This window comes from Piliocolobus tephrosceles, chromosome 6 (genome assembly GCF_002776525.5).
Source record: "Piliocolobus tephrosceles isolate RC106 chromosome 6, ASM277652v3, whole genome shotgun sequence".
Taxonomy (NCBI): Eukaryota; Metazoa; Chordata; class Mammalia; order Primates; family Cercopithecidae; genus Piliocolobus; species Piliocolobus tephrosceles.
In genome coordinates, this window is record NC_045439.1 from 40,684,886 (window position 1) to 40,704,052 (window position 19,167).

The 19,167-nt window shown below is 40.3% G+C and overlaps 1 long non-coding RNA gene and 1 pseudogene across 2 annotated transcripts in view; both read left to right on the forward strand.

The window, feature by feature from the left end:
* The window catches only part of LOC111556069, a 54,594-nt gene extending 38,502 nt beyond the window's left edge, over positions 1-16,092 (forward strand). Inside the window, exons 3-4 of one of the 2 annotated variants that reach the window (XR_002735716.2) lie at positions 15,509-15,651; positions 16,052-16,092. This is a non-coding gene — a long non-coding RNA (uncharacterized LOC111556069). Of the gene's footprint in view, positions 1-15,508; positions 16,015-16,051 lie in introns of those variants that run through there. The other variant, XR_002735715.3, reaches the window with a different exon arrangement.
* LOC111556056 lies at positions 9,714-10,616 on the forward strand (annotated as a pseudogene).
* Positions 16,093-19,167: the final 3,075 nt, after the last annotated feature.

Genomic DNA, 19,167 nt, shown 5'->3' on the forward strand with positions numbered 1-19,167 from the left:
GATAGATAGATAGATAGATAGATAGATAGATAGATAGATAGATAGATAGGATAGACAGATGAACTTTAAACTGTAATTAAAGAGTGGAACATACAACATTCAACCAGAAACATGTGGAGTCTACTGCCCTGTCTGTACTTTTACCTGTCATGGGTATTTTTAACCGCCAATGCAACAGTATTCAGAGGTGGGGCCTAATAAGAGGTGTTTTGGTCATGAGGGCTCTGCCCTACTGAGTGGATCAATGTCACTATAAAAAGGATGTATGGGAGTGAGTTCTCTCTCTCCTGCTCTCCTGCCATGCGAGGTCACAATGTCCCTCCTCTCCAGAGGGTGCAGCAATAAGGCACCATCTTGGAACCAGAGGCTGGCATGTGGATCTTGGACTTTTGAACCTCTAGAACTGAGAAAATAAATTTCTGTTCTTTATAAATTACCTAATCTGTGGTATTCTGTTACAGCGTACAAAATGGACTAAGACAGGCGTCATCTTTCATCAGCTACTAAACGATTACACCATGAGGGCAATGATGATGTCTCGTCATCACCATGTCCCCATAGTCTAGTTCTGTGCTGGGCGCATGGTAAAGAATTGTTAACTGGATGTACAATTGTTATCTAGGCCTCTGAAAGAAGAGTAAGAGAATTCTGTGGTTATAGCAACTGCAGAAAGCAGCCCCGCTAGGTGCCCACCTGGCTGGGATAACCCTGATAGGAAAAAGAACCAGCAGAAAGTAAATAAGAACAAGTCCCCTGCCTCCTCAGCATCACAGTCTCCCTGTAGCACCCCCTGTTGCAAAGTACAGTAGAGAGCCGTCCAGCAAAGCAGAAGTGTGCTTTGCAGAATCTCACCTTCAGTATCACAAAATATTATGTAGGGAGTGGGTTTGGAGTGAGAGATAATACTTGAATAATTGGAAAGCTCATTGTAGTGGGTTAAAAGAGTATACACTTTCTACTTTTGCTAAAACAAGAAATTAATTGGGGTATTTCTCATAGCTTATAATAGTCAGTTTATGCCTTTTTCTTTCCCCTGCAGCATCCCTTCTCAGGGATGACTCAGAAGCAACTACTCTGTAATGTTTGCCAGGGAAACCCTACAGAGACTGGCTGTTTCCATCCGGACGTGATGCAAACAATTCTAGGAGCTGCCAAAGGGAAGTCATGGAGCCTTGAGTTATGAATAAACTCTTTTTCAGGAATGGCTAGTTGAGAGAGATTTAAGCACTTGCCTCCAAACTGAAGTGTGTTTTTCCCCCTAAACATCATAAGTCTTTAGTAAAACAACCAAAACAACCGTGTTGGGTATTATCTCCCAAACTCATAAGCAAAAAATGTATATATATATATATATATATATATTTATATATATATTTATATATACTATTTGACTCTACTGCTGTTGACTCTCAGAACAAAGTAATATGTGAACAGGTAAATTACAGGTGCCTCCTGGAAGGAGCCCACCTTCATTCAGTAAGAGATATAAAAGTCTTAACTAGAGGTTTCTGGAACCTAAATCCCTGAGCCCAAGGTTTTGTGCACATAGGTCCTTCATCCTGTTCTCCAAAGCTTTCTGGGTGTTTTTTTTTTCCCCGAGTTTATTCTTGCCTCTCTACTCAATAAAAGCTAGACAGCAAAAAAGCAATGTGTCATTTATGTAAGGGACTGCTTTTGTTTAAAAGTGAATTATACCTCAAGCCCTGGAAAACATCACCTCCTACTGCGTGGTGTTTGCTTTGTTCTATATACTGTTTTTCTTTTTTATTTCTGTCTCTTGCAATTTTGGGTGGAGTCGCACAGTGTTTTTCGCCACCTCCCTCCCTACCTCATCCTGGCTGCCCACCCTGTTCTTCCTATATGCCTTCCATAAGGTGTCACACTCTGGCCTATAAATACCTTAATTTGCGTCGGCTATAAGAGGGCCGACACTGTGTAGAGTCAAATATCCAAAAAAAAAATAGGCCTTAGGGAGCTTTTTTTCTTTATCACTGAAAGGGAAGTCCTGACCCAATAAAGCTTGACTTCCTCTAGAATAGTAGTATGTATGCAAGATGCTGTTGGCATAAGATATTTTCTAAAATAACATGGATTGTAGGAGTTTTCCTTTTTTAGAATGCAAAGACAATTTAAGCAGTAAAATATGTGGTGGTGTCACATGGAAGCATACGATATACATGCCATCACTGAATACTGTCTATGCTTCTAAGGTCTGATGCGAATGATTATGGAATGGAGAAAGACTGTCCCCCAAAGGGATGCTGCGAAGAACTAAGCAATTTGTTCACTGTACTTTTCAAATTGGCCACAATTATTTTAAAGATGAAACTCAGTGCTGCTGAGGGTGTGGAAGGACATAGACTGCTGATTGAAGTACACTATTACTGTGGTTCGAAAAAGCAACTTAGAACCATATATGGCGAGACTTAAAAGTGATAACATACTGTGTCAATAGCATTAGCAATTGCTAATACTATTGCTAATAGTAATGACTATTATAAGTAAACTAAATATAGAAAAGCTCCAATAAACCATGGCATATTCATATAATGAAATATTATTTGGTACTTAACAATCACGTTATTGAGAAAAACTTAGTAACATGAAAAGGAGCTAGTGATGTAAGGCTGTATTTAAAAAATAGCAGAACTCAGTACTGTGTATATAGTTTGCAACCTGTTGTTGCAAAAGATGAGTATAATATATGCAATATATGCACATATATATACATATATACATGTGTGTGTCTGTGTGTATTCCCTGAATGTTTGGTGGGTTACAGGTAAGTTTCACTTTTTTTGTTAGATCCTACATAATTTCCAAATCGTTTTTAAATGAGATAAAGGCTATTTTAGAAACATATCTAAACTATTTGATAATAGAAAATGATACCAGCATATTTTATCATATTCCTTAAAAATACAATCTTAGTTGGGTTAGCAAGAACAATTCTCACAGCGGGCTTTCCTTTTCTTTCCTGACACCTAAAGTCCACTGACTTGTGAGTTTTAGAAATGTCTCCATTTTTCTTCTTTTCCGGCGCTGATATATTATGACTGGACAAAGTTCTAGTGTCAGCAGCTAGGACAGCATGATTGATGTTAACAGTAGGTTGGGCAGTTCTGAGATGCACCTCAGAAACGTTTGAAAACCTTGGAAAAGGGCTAATTTAGTTTTTGAAGTTTAAAGACAAAATTATGTGTAATAATACATGTTCCTTTTGAAAAAGGTAACTAAAGTAACATAAAAGCTATTATGTTTCTTCTCACATCTTTTGGAGTAAAATGGCTCCTTGGAATTTTTACTATAGCTCCCTTTTTTTCTTTCTATCCAGCAAACTGGGCGAATGGGTGGATAGGAAGAAGAAATTACATTCTAAGACACTGCTTAAATATATTAATAACTGAAGTAAGGGGTACTTTATTTTTCCATGGTTCTTTTATGCATAGCCATCTCATTTGACCAGCAAAACAACCCCATAAGCGTTAGAACAGAAATTATTAAACCAAGTTGTGGAAATTAAGCACAGGATGAGAACATTCACCTACAGACTCTGGTGATTGTCTCTGAAGTCCTTTAACCCGTTGTTGCCCGAGGCTTCTGCTCAGTTCTTGGGCCACGCAGAAGCTAGTGTTATATTAGAGCTCACTCTCAACATGCCCATGTGAGTGTCCAAAGCACAAAAGCCCTCCCCAACCCACACCACACTCACCGGCCATTGCCAGAGCAGCAGGCTGACGGGGCTGTCAGTTCCAACTGGGGCTTGAATCTCAACTTTCCTGGGACTCTCACATCCTACCTAGCCCTAGACTGAACTCATTTGACTTGGGTTTCCCAGCTCTGACCCCTACCCTGCTTATGCCACACACATATACACACACACACACGCACACACACACATACACATCACCATCACTACCACCACTGCCTCCATTAAGATACTGAATTGTTTGCAGGTTGAGTCCTTACAGGTCATCACGGGTCCCAAACCCATGGAGTTGTCAAAGCTATAACAGAAGCAGTGTATGTCTCCAGATTCTTCCAGCCTTGTTTCCTCCTTTCTTCCCTCCTTCTTCCTCACTTCCTTCTTTCCTTCTTTTCTTCCTTCTCCCTCCTTCTGTCCCTCACCCTCCCTCCCTTTCTCCTTTCTATCCTGTCTTCCTTCCTTCTCTCTCCCTCTTTTCCTTCGCCCTCCATCCCTTCCTCCCTTCCTTCTTTCCTTCCTTCCATCTCCCTGCCTTCTTTTCTCCCATCTCTCCCTCTCTCCCTCCTTCCCTTACCTTCCTTTCCTCCTTCCTTCCTTCCTTTCTTCCCAGTTGTTACTTTGTTGTCCTTGGACTTTAGGTGCTGTCAGTTAAAGTCCTCAGTTGTTATCACCACTTTATCACAGTATCATCATCTGTCCATGAGAGGCCTCTCCATTATCCATTATCTTATTTATTAATTGATTCACTCTTAGTTCCCAAAGCCACTCCCTTTGTCTTCCCTCACAAGACAATTTTAATGTGTTCAATGTGTATCTTTGTGCTTATAAAGTGGTATAAAAGATGCAAATTGTTGATTTGCATGCATATATTTGTAATCGACATAAACGGGTTGGCATTATAGATCTCATTTTGTTTCCTACTTTTTTCATTCAACATTTTGTTTTACGATCCATTCACGTAGTAGCTAGGTGTTCATCACATCCAGTGCTTCTAATTGCTGCCTCCATGGGCCTGAATCCATGACATTTTCCATCCCCTTTCACAGTGACTGCTATTCAGTTGCCCAAGAAGAGCAGATGTGGAAGGAAGCTGCTCCGCCTTTAATCACTGCTGAATTGCATCATTCATTCTGCCTCGTGTGTACAGCTGTAAAGCATGAGCTCTTCTAGAAAAAGTACACACTAAGTTATGCCAAGGTTCAATCCTACACTGGCCACCAGTCTATGTGGCCCTAAGTTTCTCCTGCCTACCAATCCCTACTAAGAAATGTTTAGTTCTGGATGTGTTCAGATGACATATTGAACCCATCCTTGCTCTATGTAAGCTCATAACAGGACTCAGTAAATTTGTTTTTGTTTTTGTTTTTTTTGGTTTTTTGTTTGTTTTTGAGACGGAGTCTTGCATGTTGCCCAGGCTGGAGTGCAGTGGCGCAATCTTGGCTCACTGCAAGCTCTGCCTCCTGGGTTCACATCATTCTCCTGCCTCAGCCTCCCGAGTAGCTGGGACTACAGGCGCCCGCCACGATGCCCGGCTAATTTTTTGTATTTTCAGTAGAGACGGGGTTTCACCATGTTAGCCAGTATGGTCTAGATCTCCTGACCTCGTGATGCACCCGCCTCGGCCTCCCAAAGTGCTGGGATTACAGGTGTGAGCCACCGTGCCCAGCCAGGACTCAGTAAACTTTTTCCATCAGTGGCTGGGGAATAAATATCTTAGGCTTTGAGAGCCATACAGTTGTGATTTCAACTATTCAACTCTGCCATTTTAGTGTGAATGCAGCCATAGACAATATGTAAGCAAATGTATGTGGCTGCAGTTCAATACAATTTTATTCATAAAAGGATGCAGTGAACTAGATTGACCATGAGCTGGATTTGTTTGTGAGTCAGATTTGGCCATAGGAGGTAGTTTGCCCATCCCTGGTTTATAATAACTGGTCTCACAGAAAAGAAATGAGAGCAATTAATTCTGGGACTCCTCCTTGTCTTACTGCCATATTGCTTGCCTACTGGTGAGAAGCTGAGGTTATAAAACTCTCTCCTCCCTGATAATGCTTTTTCTTCCTATCCTTATCCAAACACTGATAAATCAAAGCCCATGGTACTGGCTTACAGTACACAGCCACTAAAAGCTTGTTGAATGAAAAAATTTCATATATACAGACATTTAAGTTTGGTCTTAAAGATCACCAGAGACCAACCCCTGCAAACCAGGAGCATTTCAAGCTTAAAGTAAGAGGAAGCCATTTTCTGCCTGGGTGTTTTCTGCCTGTTCTGAGTTGCAGCCCACTCCTTGGTGAGGCAGCCTCCTGTGCTAAGCCACCAGGGATCAGCTATGGAAAAGCCTTTCTGAGGCTGTACAGGATGTTTTCCGGTACCTGTTCGGGAAACCCTCACTTCTGTCTCCTTGTGGTCTATTACTGCACACTTCTGCAGTTGCTGAGTAATGCTCCCAGAGACATCATCCCAGCACAGCAGGCTCCCAACCACAGCTGCTGCTGACAGCCAGGGAAACATAGTCAACATCCTAGAAACACACAGTTGACCTGGATTGAGGGCAGCAGCTTCTGAATTCATTCCTCTGCTAATTTCTTTTCTTTTCTTTTAGAGACAGGGTCTTCCTCTGTCGCCCAGGCTGGAGTGCCATGGCACAATCATGGCTCACTGCAGCCTTGACCTCCTGGGCTCAAGCAATCCTCCCACCTCAGCCTCCCAAGTAGCTGGGACTACAGGTATGTATTACCGTGCCTGGCTAATTTTTGTATTTTCTGTAGAGACAGGATTTTTCCATATTGCCTAAGCTGGTCTTGTCTGCTAATTTCTTAAAGTGAAACTAGATTCTCTGGATTTCCCATTCTGTGAAGAAGGCTCCTGGGGAAGTAGGGGCACTTCCTCACGCTGTGGTGGCTATGGCTAAGGTGGCCAGAGGACTGGTTTCATCATCAGTCTTCTTAGGTCTTGACAGCGAGTTCCAGGTCAGAGTCCTGGAAAAATCCCTGGACAGATTCTGTTCCAGAGCCAGGGGGCCATGGCCCAGTCCAGATAAAGGGTGGAGTGTATTATGTTTCTTAAATTGCAATATTTGCCATAAGCCATTGTAACCCCCCCATTGGGCACAAAATATTAAAAGGAAAAAGGAAGAGAGAATTAGAAGAGAGAAAATTAGGTAGAGGGGAAAGGACCAGAAAATATAAATATAAACCAAAAAGATAAGTCTGTTCTATGAATTTTCATATCCAGTATACTCATTCAACAAATATTTATTTTAATTCACATTTTTAAAATGGGAATGTAATACATTCACATGGTCAAAATTTCAAATCAAGGTAAATAATGAAAGAGAAGGCTTCCTCTCATCTGAGCCCCTAGGGAAACACTGTGTATTCTTCCAGAGATATTCACAGAATTTCAAACCTATTAAAATAATTTCTTTTTTTTTTTTTTTTTTTTTTTTTTTGACGGATTTTCACTCTTGTCACCCAGGCTAGAGTACAATAGTACAACCTTGGCTCATTGCAACCTCTACCTTCTGGGTTCAATCTATTCTCCAGCCTCAGCCTCTTGAGTAGCTGGGATTACAGGTGCCACAACCATGCCCAGCTAATTTTTGTATTTTTAGTAGAGACAGGGTTTCTCCATGTAGGTCAGGCTGGTCTCGAACTCCTGACCTCAGGTGATCTGCCCACCTCAGCCTCCCAAAATGCTGGGATTATAGGCATGAGCTACCACGCATGGCCTAAAATAATTTCTTAAATGATGTAGAGTTCAGCCTCTTGCTTTATTCACTTCATTCCATGTCTTGGGTTGAAATCTACCATTTTTCTAATTTTGCTACCTTTCTATTTTGTCCTATCTGTTTTCTGTTTCTTTTTCTGTTCTCTTTTGCCCTCTTTAGGATTAATCAAGTTTTTGTTTGTTACCATTCCACTGGCCTCCTTCATTAGTCTGTTAGTTATGCAATCTGTTATTTTTTATTTTTTTGAAGAGTTCCCTAAATGTGCAACATTAGTTCCAAGAATGCTTTTGATTACCTTAGGCCCACACAGATAATTCAGGATAATCTCCTCATCTCAAAGGCCTTAACTTAATCGCGTCTGTAAAATCCCTTTGCCATGTAAGGTAACACGTTAATTAGAGCATGGACATCTTTGAGGAGTGGGGGACATTTTTCTGTCTACCACAACTAGAAATTCAAGGATTGTAGCCTTGAATTACTAGATGTGGAAATACTGTGTAAGGAAAAGCTATCTCTTCTCTCCTATTTACTTATTCAATTATTTATTTAGATCAGTATGGACTCATGGATATTTGTTTCAGTCTATAGGTTATAACTCAATTGTACTATTATTTTTTTCTTGCTCAAATTGTTTAGATTTGACCATTGGTTGCTCCTTCAGATGGGTTCCTGTGTCGTTTTGACATATCCCTATCCTTTTGAAACACTTCCGTCTTTTCTGGTACCATATGATGTTCCAAGCTCATTTTGTATTTTCTGTGCCCAAACCCTGGAATCTACCATTTTTCCTGTGGAACTCTGGTTCCTTTTACTGGAGAAACCAAGGTCTGGAAATCAGGCATGTTCATTGCTATTAAGTTCCATTCAGTGGACAGTTAGAATTAAACCACACACACAATCACTTCTCGGCCTTTTGGCTAAGATCAAGTGTAAACCACACACATACACACACACACACACACACACACACACACACACACACACACACACATTCTATACCTGGGTATCCATTGAAAAAAACATGAGTTCACACCAATACATCTGATTCCAGTCCAACAACACAAAGCTTATTCCAGGATTTCTCCTTTCCTTATTTGTGGCTTCTTTTGCAAACAGTGAGAAATCTGGTTCTCATTATCTATACTTATTTGTTCCTAGTATAAACATACAGTAGTTACAGAACTGCTCACCTATGCCCCGTGTGCAGGTTCTTGTGTCTTTCATCATATAAGATCTAATCAAAGTAACTGTTTTTCAAAATAACTTAGGTCAGTTCTTTCCTTCCCCATCCTCTTCAATGTTTTTCATTTTTAAAAAAATTTGCAGCTGGGCACAGTGGCTCATGCCTGTAATCCCAGCACTTTGGGAGGCCAAGGTGGGCGGATCACCTGAGATCAGGAGTTCGACACCAGCCTGACCAATATGATGAAATCCCATCTCTACTAAAAATACAAAAATTAGCCGGGTGTGGTGGCGTGTGCCTGTAGTCCCAGCTACTTGGGGGGCTGAGGCAGGAGAGTCACTTGAACCCAGGAGGTGGAGGTTGCAGTGAGCCAAGATCACACCATTGCACTCCAGCCTGGGCAACAAGAGCGAAACTCCATCTGAAAAAAAAAAAAAATTCACTTGTTCTGGTTTTTATTTCATTTTGATTCTCCTTACATACTGTTTGCTTTGAAGTGTTTGTTTATATTTGGGTGTAAGTGTAAGATGCTGATTCTAAGAGTCAAGGCTATACAAAACAGTGTACTCAACAATGTATCTAGACTTTCTTCACTGGGAGTCCAGGAGGTTTCCTGCTTCAACAGTGTTTGGATGTAACCCGGTGCTGGTCCTCCACCCCCACCTCCCCACCCCACCCCCATGGCTCACAGTCAGCCCTCTGCGGCCTCCTCACTGAGCCTTCAGACAGCCCCAAGGCCCCTGCCACGCCAGTGCCACACAGTCGCCTCCACCTCTCCTTAGCCTCCATGATGACCACATCCCCCTTGCGGGTGAGCCAGCACTACTACCATACTGTTGGAGGGTCCTGACTGGGAGTCATCCAGATTCTTGGCATTTTGAACAAATAATTGGACAAAATGCACAAGCAAAGCAACTCAAGGATGAAGCAAGGAAAGGACAGATTTACGGAGACAAAAGTACACTCCACAGAGAGCAGGAGCAGACTGGAGCAAGTGGTTCAAGAGTGCTGGTTACAGAGTTTTCTGGGGTTTAAATACTCTCTAGAGGTTTCCCATTGGCTACGTGGTTACACCCTATGTAAAGGAAGATTTGGCCCCCAACCACTCTGATTGGTTGCGGGAGGGGACGTGCAGCTGAAGTGAAGTTACAACGGTACTTTCCATTTTTCATCTGCAAGGCAGCACAAAGGGAGCAGCCTCTGATCTTTTTGTTACTTGGGCATGGAGAGGTGGGGTTTTCCTTTTGATTCAGTTCTAGTACATCAGCACAAATTGGCCTTAGGTTCCCAGCCTCCAGACCCTATTCTCCTGCCTCACCACCAGGACACAGAGGCTGCCATCAACTACCAGATCAACCCAGAGCTCTATGCCTCCTATCTCTTCCTGTCCGTATCTTACTACTTTGACTGTGATGATGTGGCTTTGAAGAACTTTGCCAAGTACTTTCTTCACCAATCTCATGAAGAGAGGGAACATGCCGAGAAACTGAAGAAGCTACCGAACCAGCAAGGTGGCTGAATCTTCCTTCAGGATATCAAGAAACCATGCTGTAATGACTGGGAGAGTGGGCTGAATGCAATGGAGGGTGCATTACACTTGACAAAAAAAAAAAAAAAACGTGAATCAGTCACTACCGGAACTGTACAAACTGGCCACTGACAAAAATGACCCCCACTGTGTTGACTTCATTGAGACATGTTACCTGAATGAGCAGGTGAAATCCGTCAAAGAGTTGGGTGACTATGTTACCAACTCACACAAGATGGAAGCCCCTGAATCTGGCTTGGCAGACTATCTCTTTGACAAGCTCACCCTGGCAGAGAGCAATAATGAGAGCTAAGCTTTAGGCTAATTTTCCCATAGCCATGGGTGACTTGTTTGGTCACCAAGGCAGTGCATGGATGTTGGGGTTTCCTTTACCTTTTCTATGAGTTGTACCAAAACATCCACTTAAGTTCTTTGATTTGTACCATTCCTTCAAATAAAGAAATTTGGTATGCCCCCCTCCCCCCTGCAAAAAGTCATTCCTCTTCATCACTATCAGCACAGCCCCATTCCCATTACTTCCCACCCACCCCTAAGATAATCTCATTTATCCTTCCTGAATTTTTTTGTGCAAACAAGCAGATATGTGTGTTTTATCCTTTTTTCCTTATATAAGGAATAGCATACTATAGATATTCATTTGTTCTTTGCTTTTTTTCTCTTAACAGTATATTCTGGAAATCATTCCAAATTGGTTCTTACAGATCTTCTTTATTCTTCTATATAGCTATATAATGCTCCATTTTGTAGATGTCATATAGTTTATTCAACCACTTCTCTATGTATGGGCATTTAGGTTGTTTCCAATACTTTGCAATTCTAAATAATGCTGCAACAAATAAACATGTACATATGCATTGTGTTAGTTTATTTGCATTGCTAAAAAGGAATACTGGAGACTGGGTAATTTATGAAGAAAAAAGATTTATTTGGTTCACAGTTCTACAGGCTGTACATGAAGCCTAGTGCCACATCTGCTTCTGGTAAGGGCATAAGGAAGCTTACAATAATCTTGGAAGGTGAAAGGAAGAGAGAGATCAAGAGAGAGACGAAGAAGGTGCCAGGCTGTTTTAAACAACCGTATCTTACATGAACTCATAGAGTGATTGCTAACTCATTACTGTGAGGACTACACCAAGCCATTCGTGAGTGATCCGTCTCCATGACCGAAACACCTCCCACTAGGCCCACCTCCAACACTGGAGGGCACATTTCAACACGAAATTTGGAAGGCACCAAACATCCAAAGTATATCATGAATTTTTGTGTTCTTGGAGGTGTGTCTTCATCCTAGAGGTAGAATTCCTGAATCAAAAGTGAGTGAATATGTTGTTTTGCTAGGTATTGCCAAATTTTTCTCCAGAAGAGTTAGTATATTTTTAAATATTCTGTGTGACGAAATACGAAGTATACATAAAGCACTTTGGCTGCATTCCGAAGTATAATGGCTGCCTTGAAGAAAAGGCACTTGTGCAAATATTTGAGTTGTGAGCTAAACTATCGATTTTTAAAAATGACACAGCAGTTTGTATTTGAAAAAACAAACTGACATCAGCAATAGTTGTTCAGACTTAGGAATCTGGCAGATATTTTCTCAAACATTAACAAAGTAAGCCTGGGAAAAAAAAATGACAGGATTTGTTGCCAATTATGAAATCTGAGCTTTCACACGAAAATTAGAATTTTTGAAAACTGGTTCCACCACTATGAGTTTTCCAAAACTTGAAGAATCTTCAGATGAGATTGGTGGCAATTTTAACTGTTGGAATTTTTAAACTATTGCATAATAAAATATATCAACATTCAGAAGATATGTATAATTCATGAGCCAACGTATTCGAAATGACCAATGCATAATGTTATAAAATCATACTTAAGTAACTTAAGATCCACTCAAAGAGCAAGATAGACAAAACTATATGGTTTCAGATTCCACATTCAAAAAATTCTTAAGAAACTACTATTTATCAAATGCTGGCATAATATCAAAGAAGAATGCCCACAATTACCTTCAAAATCTATTAAACTACTCCCTTTTCCAATTGCATAATTGTGTGAAACTCGATTTCCTTCAGATACTTCAACCAAACCAAAGTATTACAACACATCAATGTAAAATCCAAAGTAAATTCAACTGTCTTCTCTTAAACCACACATTAAAGACATGAAAAACAATGCCACTCTTCTAATTAATTTCTTATTTTGGAAACTGCAGTTATTTTTCATGAAAATATGTAACTTACTGTTGTAAGACTAAGACAGTTCAGATTGCTTCTATAACAAAATACCGTTACGTTAGGTAGCATATAAAAACAGAAACATTTCTCTGATTTCTGGAGGCTGAGAAGTCCAAGATCAAGGCACTGGGAGATTTAGTGTCGGTGAAGAGTTGCTTTCTGGTTCATAGATGGTGTCTTCTCCCTGAGTCCTCACATGGGGGAAGGGGCAAGGGAGCTCCCTTAAGCCCTTTTATAAGGGCACTAATCTGATTCATGAGGGCTCTGCCTCATTAGTGTTAACAGTAATGGTTTTATTATCATTATTTTTCTTCCTGTTTGATTATGCTAAAATATATATAACATAAAATTTGCCATTTTAAGAGTTTTTAAGTGCGCAATTCAATGGTGTCTATTTATATCACCATAAACCAAAACACCATGTTCTTGAAGTAATAACTCCCATTCCTTCCCTCTCCTAAGTCCTGGAAACCTTTAATCTACTTTCTGTCTCTATGAATTTGCCTATTCTACACATTTTGTATAATGTAATTATACAATATTTGTCCTTTTGTATCTGGTTTATTTCACAGATGGCATACTGTTCTTCACATTCATCCATGTTGCAGCAGAAGTTCATTCTCGTTTATGGCTGAATAATTCTCCATTATATGTATATACCACATTTTGATGGTATTTAGCATTGCATTGATGGACATTTGGGTTGTTCGCTCCTTTTGGCTATTGTGGAAAATGCTGCAATAAACATTGGTGCACAAGCATCTGTTTGTGTTCCCACTTTCCAGGAGTGGAATTGCTGGATTATACAGTAATTCTAGATTTATCATATATCCAATACCTTTTTGAAGTTTTAATGTTATTTCTAATGAATCAAAAAATATTTTTAGATTTCCATTTTAATTTCTAATGCACTAAACACTGATAGATATAACCCATATAAACAAAAGGTACTTGCGTTTCCCAATAATTTTTAACAGTGCAAAGGGGTTCTGAGAGCAAAAAGTTTTGAGAACACTGCTATATAGCAATGAAACTTAGCGAATTAGTTTTGCTAAGCAAAACTTAGCAAAATTAATTTTTCCAGCAACATGAATGAATCTCACAAATACAGTGTTGAGTGAAGGAAGCAACTTAAGTTCAGAACAGCCATAACTGCAAAATTTTCAGATGAATATATAGGTGGTAGAACCCTGACGAAAAGGCTAGATGGAATTAGCACAGTATCAAGGTAGTGATTGTCTCTGGAAATAAGAAAGGGGCCACAATCAGGCAAAGACACGTGGGCGGACTGGAGGATGCTCACAATTTCCTAGTCTATTCCCTGCATGATAGTTACATGGATGGTCATTTTATTAAAAGCTGTTTTTTACTTTTCGTTTTATATGCTTTTCATTGTGTATGTGTATGTGTTTTCACAATTAATTTTAAATGAATTAATTTGTAATTAAGTTCACAATTAAACAGGTTAACAGAAAGAAAATGATTTGGAGAATGGTAACACTAAAGAGAGATATTAGTACCAGCAACAGAGTAACTTCAGCAGTAATGGAGAGAAAGACATGCAGAATAGAATTACCGTGATGGGCTTTGACCATAGCCTGGGACTAGGAGAAGGGCCTTCCTTCCCTGCACGCTTTAAGCCCCTCTACACCAGAAAAGAAATTAAGGGCCAGATCTCAAAAAAGCGGTGAAGCATAGTAAGTCAGCAACCAACAATATCTTCTATACCACCTTATTTGGTCAGTTACATTTCCTCGGCACCATCCTCTTTTACTGAACTCAATTTATTTTACTGATTGCATATCAGTACCTAATTAAAAATTGTTTTTCTTTGTTTTTGTACACCATGATGAAATGGGATGTATGTCCCATGAAGGTTTGGCCCAAATCTCCCCTCTTCTCAGTGATCCCCCAATCGCTTAACACGGTGCTATCACCTACTAAACAGCAAGGGGACCTTCATAGATTCTAGGCACTTTCACTTTCTTTTTAATATTCCACTCCACATCAAATCAAAGATAGTTAAATGTGCCTGTGGCCCACATTTAATATTACTGTTTTGCTATAAAATTGGTGTGATTTTTATAATTATACTTTTGAGCCTTGTTTGTAAAAGACTTTGAAATGGACCAAAACAAACAAACAGAAAGACAAGAGTATATCTTCAATGGAAATCTGTATGTTGTCTAAAGTACACCCCTTTAGGTTTTCTGCTCTATGGGGTTTTCATCTTTCATAGTCTTTGAGCTATTTTACAACTCTGTAAATTGTAGATAGCTGGTGGCAATGCAAATCATCCTGATCTATAAACATGAAAACACATTTTGTCAGGTGGGGAGACAATTGATTTCCCTTCCCCCTCTCACTATGGAAAAAGCAGATTTTACATTTATTTGTAAATTCATGTAAGTGTAACTTACACGTAACTCCGAGTTCAGGGCACATTACCCCAAAATATGCCACCCACCTTGGCATACTGAGTATTTTACAGCTGAAGGAATTTGAGAAATAGAATGTACAGAAAGATCTCTCTGACTTTCCCCTGCCCTGCTCCCATGAAGGAGATCATAAACCTTTCATGTGAGAGGTGCCCTCCCTACCTACATCTGGAGGAAAGAAGTATTCTTACCTCTGAAGATGGAGGGACACCGGGAGGAGTGTGAGTGAACAGGCCTTGCTAAGTTTCCCCTAATTTACTCATTCCCTTTGTCCTACCACATTCTTCTACAACTTTCCCCTCTTCATCAAACCTGGCATCAAAACACAGGTTCAACTGTTTCTTTAGGGTTTTCTTTCCTTAAGAAGTCCCCAGTGTTACAAAAAACTTATATTAAATACATGTGTTAGCATTTCTGTTGTTCCTGTCTTTTGTTACAAGGGTCCCAGCCTATAACTCTTAAGACCAGTAAAAGGAAAAGTCATTTTTCCTCCCCTGCATGCCTGCATGTGTCTCTGCTCTTTGAAATCGCTTTTGAATCCATCATAACCTCATACTGTTTCTTGTATTAAGTTAAATAAAATTATTGACATGTTCATTTTATGTTTGTATAAGTTATGTTTACCTTTTAAAAATTTTTTTTTTTTTTTTTTTTTTTTTTAGCAGCTTTAGATATCTTCCAGCGATGTGCAGAGTGGACTCACCTGACAGACCAAGAGAAACTGCACTCCCGGAGAAGAGAAATGCATCTCCGGGAAGCTGAAGCCCCAGTATGTAAATTCTTGGCTCCTGGAGAGGAACCTGAGGTAGTGTAATGGTTAATATTGAGTGTCAGTTTGATTGGATTGAAGAATGCAAAGTATTGTTCCCGGGTGTGTCACTGAGGCTGTTGCCAAAGGAGATTAACACTTGAATCAGTGGACTGGGAGAGGCAGACCCACTCTCAATCTGGGTGGACACCATCTAAGCAGCAGCCAGCACAGCTAGGATAAAAGCAGGCAGAGGAACGTGGAAGGGCTAGACTGGCTGAGTCTACTGGGCTTCATCTTTCTTCCGTGCTGGATGCTTCTTGCCCTGGAACGTGAGACTCCAAGTCCCTCAGCTTTTGGACTCTTGGACTTAGACCAGTGGTTTACGGGGGCTCTCGGTGGCCACAGACTGGGTCTGAACTGTCTGTCAGTTTCCCAACTTTTTTTTTTTTGATAGGGAGTCTCTCTCTCTCTCACCAGGCTGGAGTGCAGTGGCACGATCTCGGCTCACTGCAAACTCCGCCTCCCGGGTTCAAGTGATTCTCCTGCCTCAGACTCCCGAGTAACTGGGACTACAGGCACGCGCCACGGGGTTTCACCATGTTGGCCAGGATGGTCTTGATCGCTTGACCTCGTGATCCGCCCACCTCAGCCTCCCGAAGTGTTGGGATTACAGGCGTGAGCCACCGCGCCCTGCCGCCTTCCCTCCTTTTGAGGTTTTGGGACTTGGACTGGCTTCCTTGCTCCTCAGCTTGCAGACGGCCTATTGTGGGACCTCCCCTTGTGATCATGTGAGTCAATTCTCCTTAATAAACTCCCTTTCATAGATATATCTAGCCTATTAGTCCTGTCCCTCTAGAGAACCCTGACTAGTACGGGTAGCAATAGAACATTGTTGACTGTTTCTCTAGTTTTTTTTCCCCCCCATCTCCACCAGTTCTGTGTTTTGTTTTGTTTTGTGTCGTTTCATTTGTTTCTTTTGCATGTGGCTGAGAAGTCATCCCCCAGTGGTGGCAACGACGAGCAGGAATTTGGTTTTACAGTCTGATCATGTAATGGTTTCTATAAGTGGATTAATATGTTATATAAATCTGTTTTCTGTGAAATCAAAAGATGACAGAGAATCTGGTTGGTTAGTCTTATTTGTTTATCAATTTGTCTATTTTGAGCTCAAAGACGTTTGTGCCCATCGGGAAGGAGAGTAGCCCTTTGATATCTGTGCCAGTGAGTTTTTGTGTTTCTGTGCCTCCTGCCTCTTAACCTGAGGCTAAAAGTGTAGAATTGAAGCTCTAAGCTCCTTTGTGGCTAGACTTCTATTTCTGCAATTCAAACCTTTACCTCTTGTTGTGTGAGTATAAAATCTTTTCCTACCTCAAGAGAGTATTAATAAATTAAATTTTGGTTTCTTAAAGAAGCTCTATTCTGATTGACTTAAAGACATAGATAAGTGCTTTTATAAATTGAATATTCCTAAAATTTTAATAAACTGAGGAGACTGGATTTCTAATACTTTAAATATACTACACTAAAATATGCTTGCAGAAACAAATTCAGAAACCCTTTAAGAATCCAAGTCATTTTTTTTTTTTTTTTTTTTTTTTTGAAACAGGGTCTTGCTCTGTCCCTCAGGCTGGAGTGCAGCAGCACAAGCATGGCTCACTCCAGCCTCACCACTGGGTTCAAGTGATCTTCCCAGCTCAGCCTCCTGAGTACCTGGGACTACACGTGCATGCCAACTACACCCAGTTTAGTTTTAATATTTAGTAAAAATAGGTCTCTCTATGTTGCTTAGGCTGCTCTCGAACTCCTGGCCTCAAGCCATCCTCCTGCCTCAACTTCCCAAAGTGCTAGGATTACAGGCAGGAGCCACCCTGACCACCTTCCATCTTTTTTATTTTTTTCTTTGAGAGACAGGGTCCCATTCTGTCACCCAGGTTGGAGTTCAGTGACATAATCATAGCTCTCTGCAGACTTGAACACCTGAGCTCAAGCCATCCTTCCGTTTTGGCCTCCCAAAACACTGAGAGAGATTATAGGTGTGAGTCACTGCACCCCGCCCAAGTTCACATAATTACAGCAAATCTTTGGCAAATAAGGCTACAGACAGTTCCCGATTTACCATGGTTTGATTTGGGATTTTTCAACTTTACAATGGTGCAAAAGTGATGAGCACACTCCTCAGTTTCAATGGAGTTACATCCAAATAAACTCATCTCAAATTGAAAATATTGGCTGAGTGCTGTGGCTCATGCCTGTAATCCCAGCAGTTTGGGAGGCCAAGGTGGGCAGATTGTTTGAGCCCTAGAGCTCAAAACTAGCCTGAGCAATATGGACAAGCCCCATATCTACAAAAAATACAAAAATTAGCCAGGCATGCTGGCATGTGCCTGCAGTCCCAGCTACTCAGGAGGCTAAGGTGGGAGGATCCACTGAGCCCAGGAGGTCAAGGCTGCAGTGAGATGATTGCACCACTGCACTCAGCCTGGGCAACACAGCAAGACCCTGTCTCAAAAAAAAAAAAAAAGAAAGAAAGAAAGAAAAAAGAAAGTATCATACATTGGAAGTGTTTTTGGCTTACAGTACTTTCCATTTACAATGGGTTTATTAGGACATAACTCCATCATAAATCAAGGAGCACTTGTAGTTTAATATGTTTGGTTTAATAAAACAGTTATGTCTTCTCTGATTTATCTGTGTTAAGTATAATAGAAGCATACATTTTATTCTACTTGGCTTTGCTTTGTCCTATAGTTATCAGGTTACTGATCAAACACACAGACATTATTTGTACATAATATAAATTTGTGTCCAACAAAATTGAATCATGATTTCCAAAACTTTATTTCAAGAATAATTATGTTTCGTAGCCTGCCAACTTAAAGAGAATTTCCAAGATCCTTAGGTAGCTGAAAAACCTTGAACTGTTATTAAATTGAGTTATTTATTAGATATGTAGAGAATATCCACACAATTTCTAAGCAAGATAGACTACTGTACCATATAATAAATTCATTATAAGCCCTGGAGGGGCTATATCTATGAGTAATGTTAATGAACATGTTCACTTTTGCCACTTTAAGAACATGCAAAAGAGAGGTGCGGGGCTGTAGAAAATTGTTTCAAGCTTTTCTAGTTTGCTGTAATGCTCGTGGATTGCAGGAAGTTCTCAATTATCCACCCCACACTCACTTTTCTCTGTAAATGAGAAGTTAGTTACTTTGTTTCAAAGTTATGATTAACGAGTGGTTGCCACTAAGAAGCAATAGTGACAGGGAGATCCAACTGCATATGTGTTTTGATATTTCATGGAAAAAGAGCAGCTGTCCTCAAATTTTTTGGTCTCCAACCCATTTTACACCCTTGGGACTTGTTACAGATCTCAAAGGTTATCTAGGTATGTAGATTATAACTGTCGATATCATATTAGAAATTAGAGCTGAGAATTTTTAAAATATTGGTTTATTGTCTAATTTGAGAAGAGCAGTGATGAACAAATTGCATGTTTATATAAGTAATGTGATAGAATTATTTTAAAAATTTGTTTTGATCTTTTGGACCTGAGATTGGTCCTTA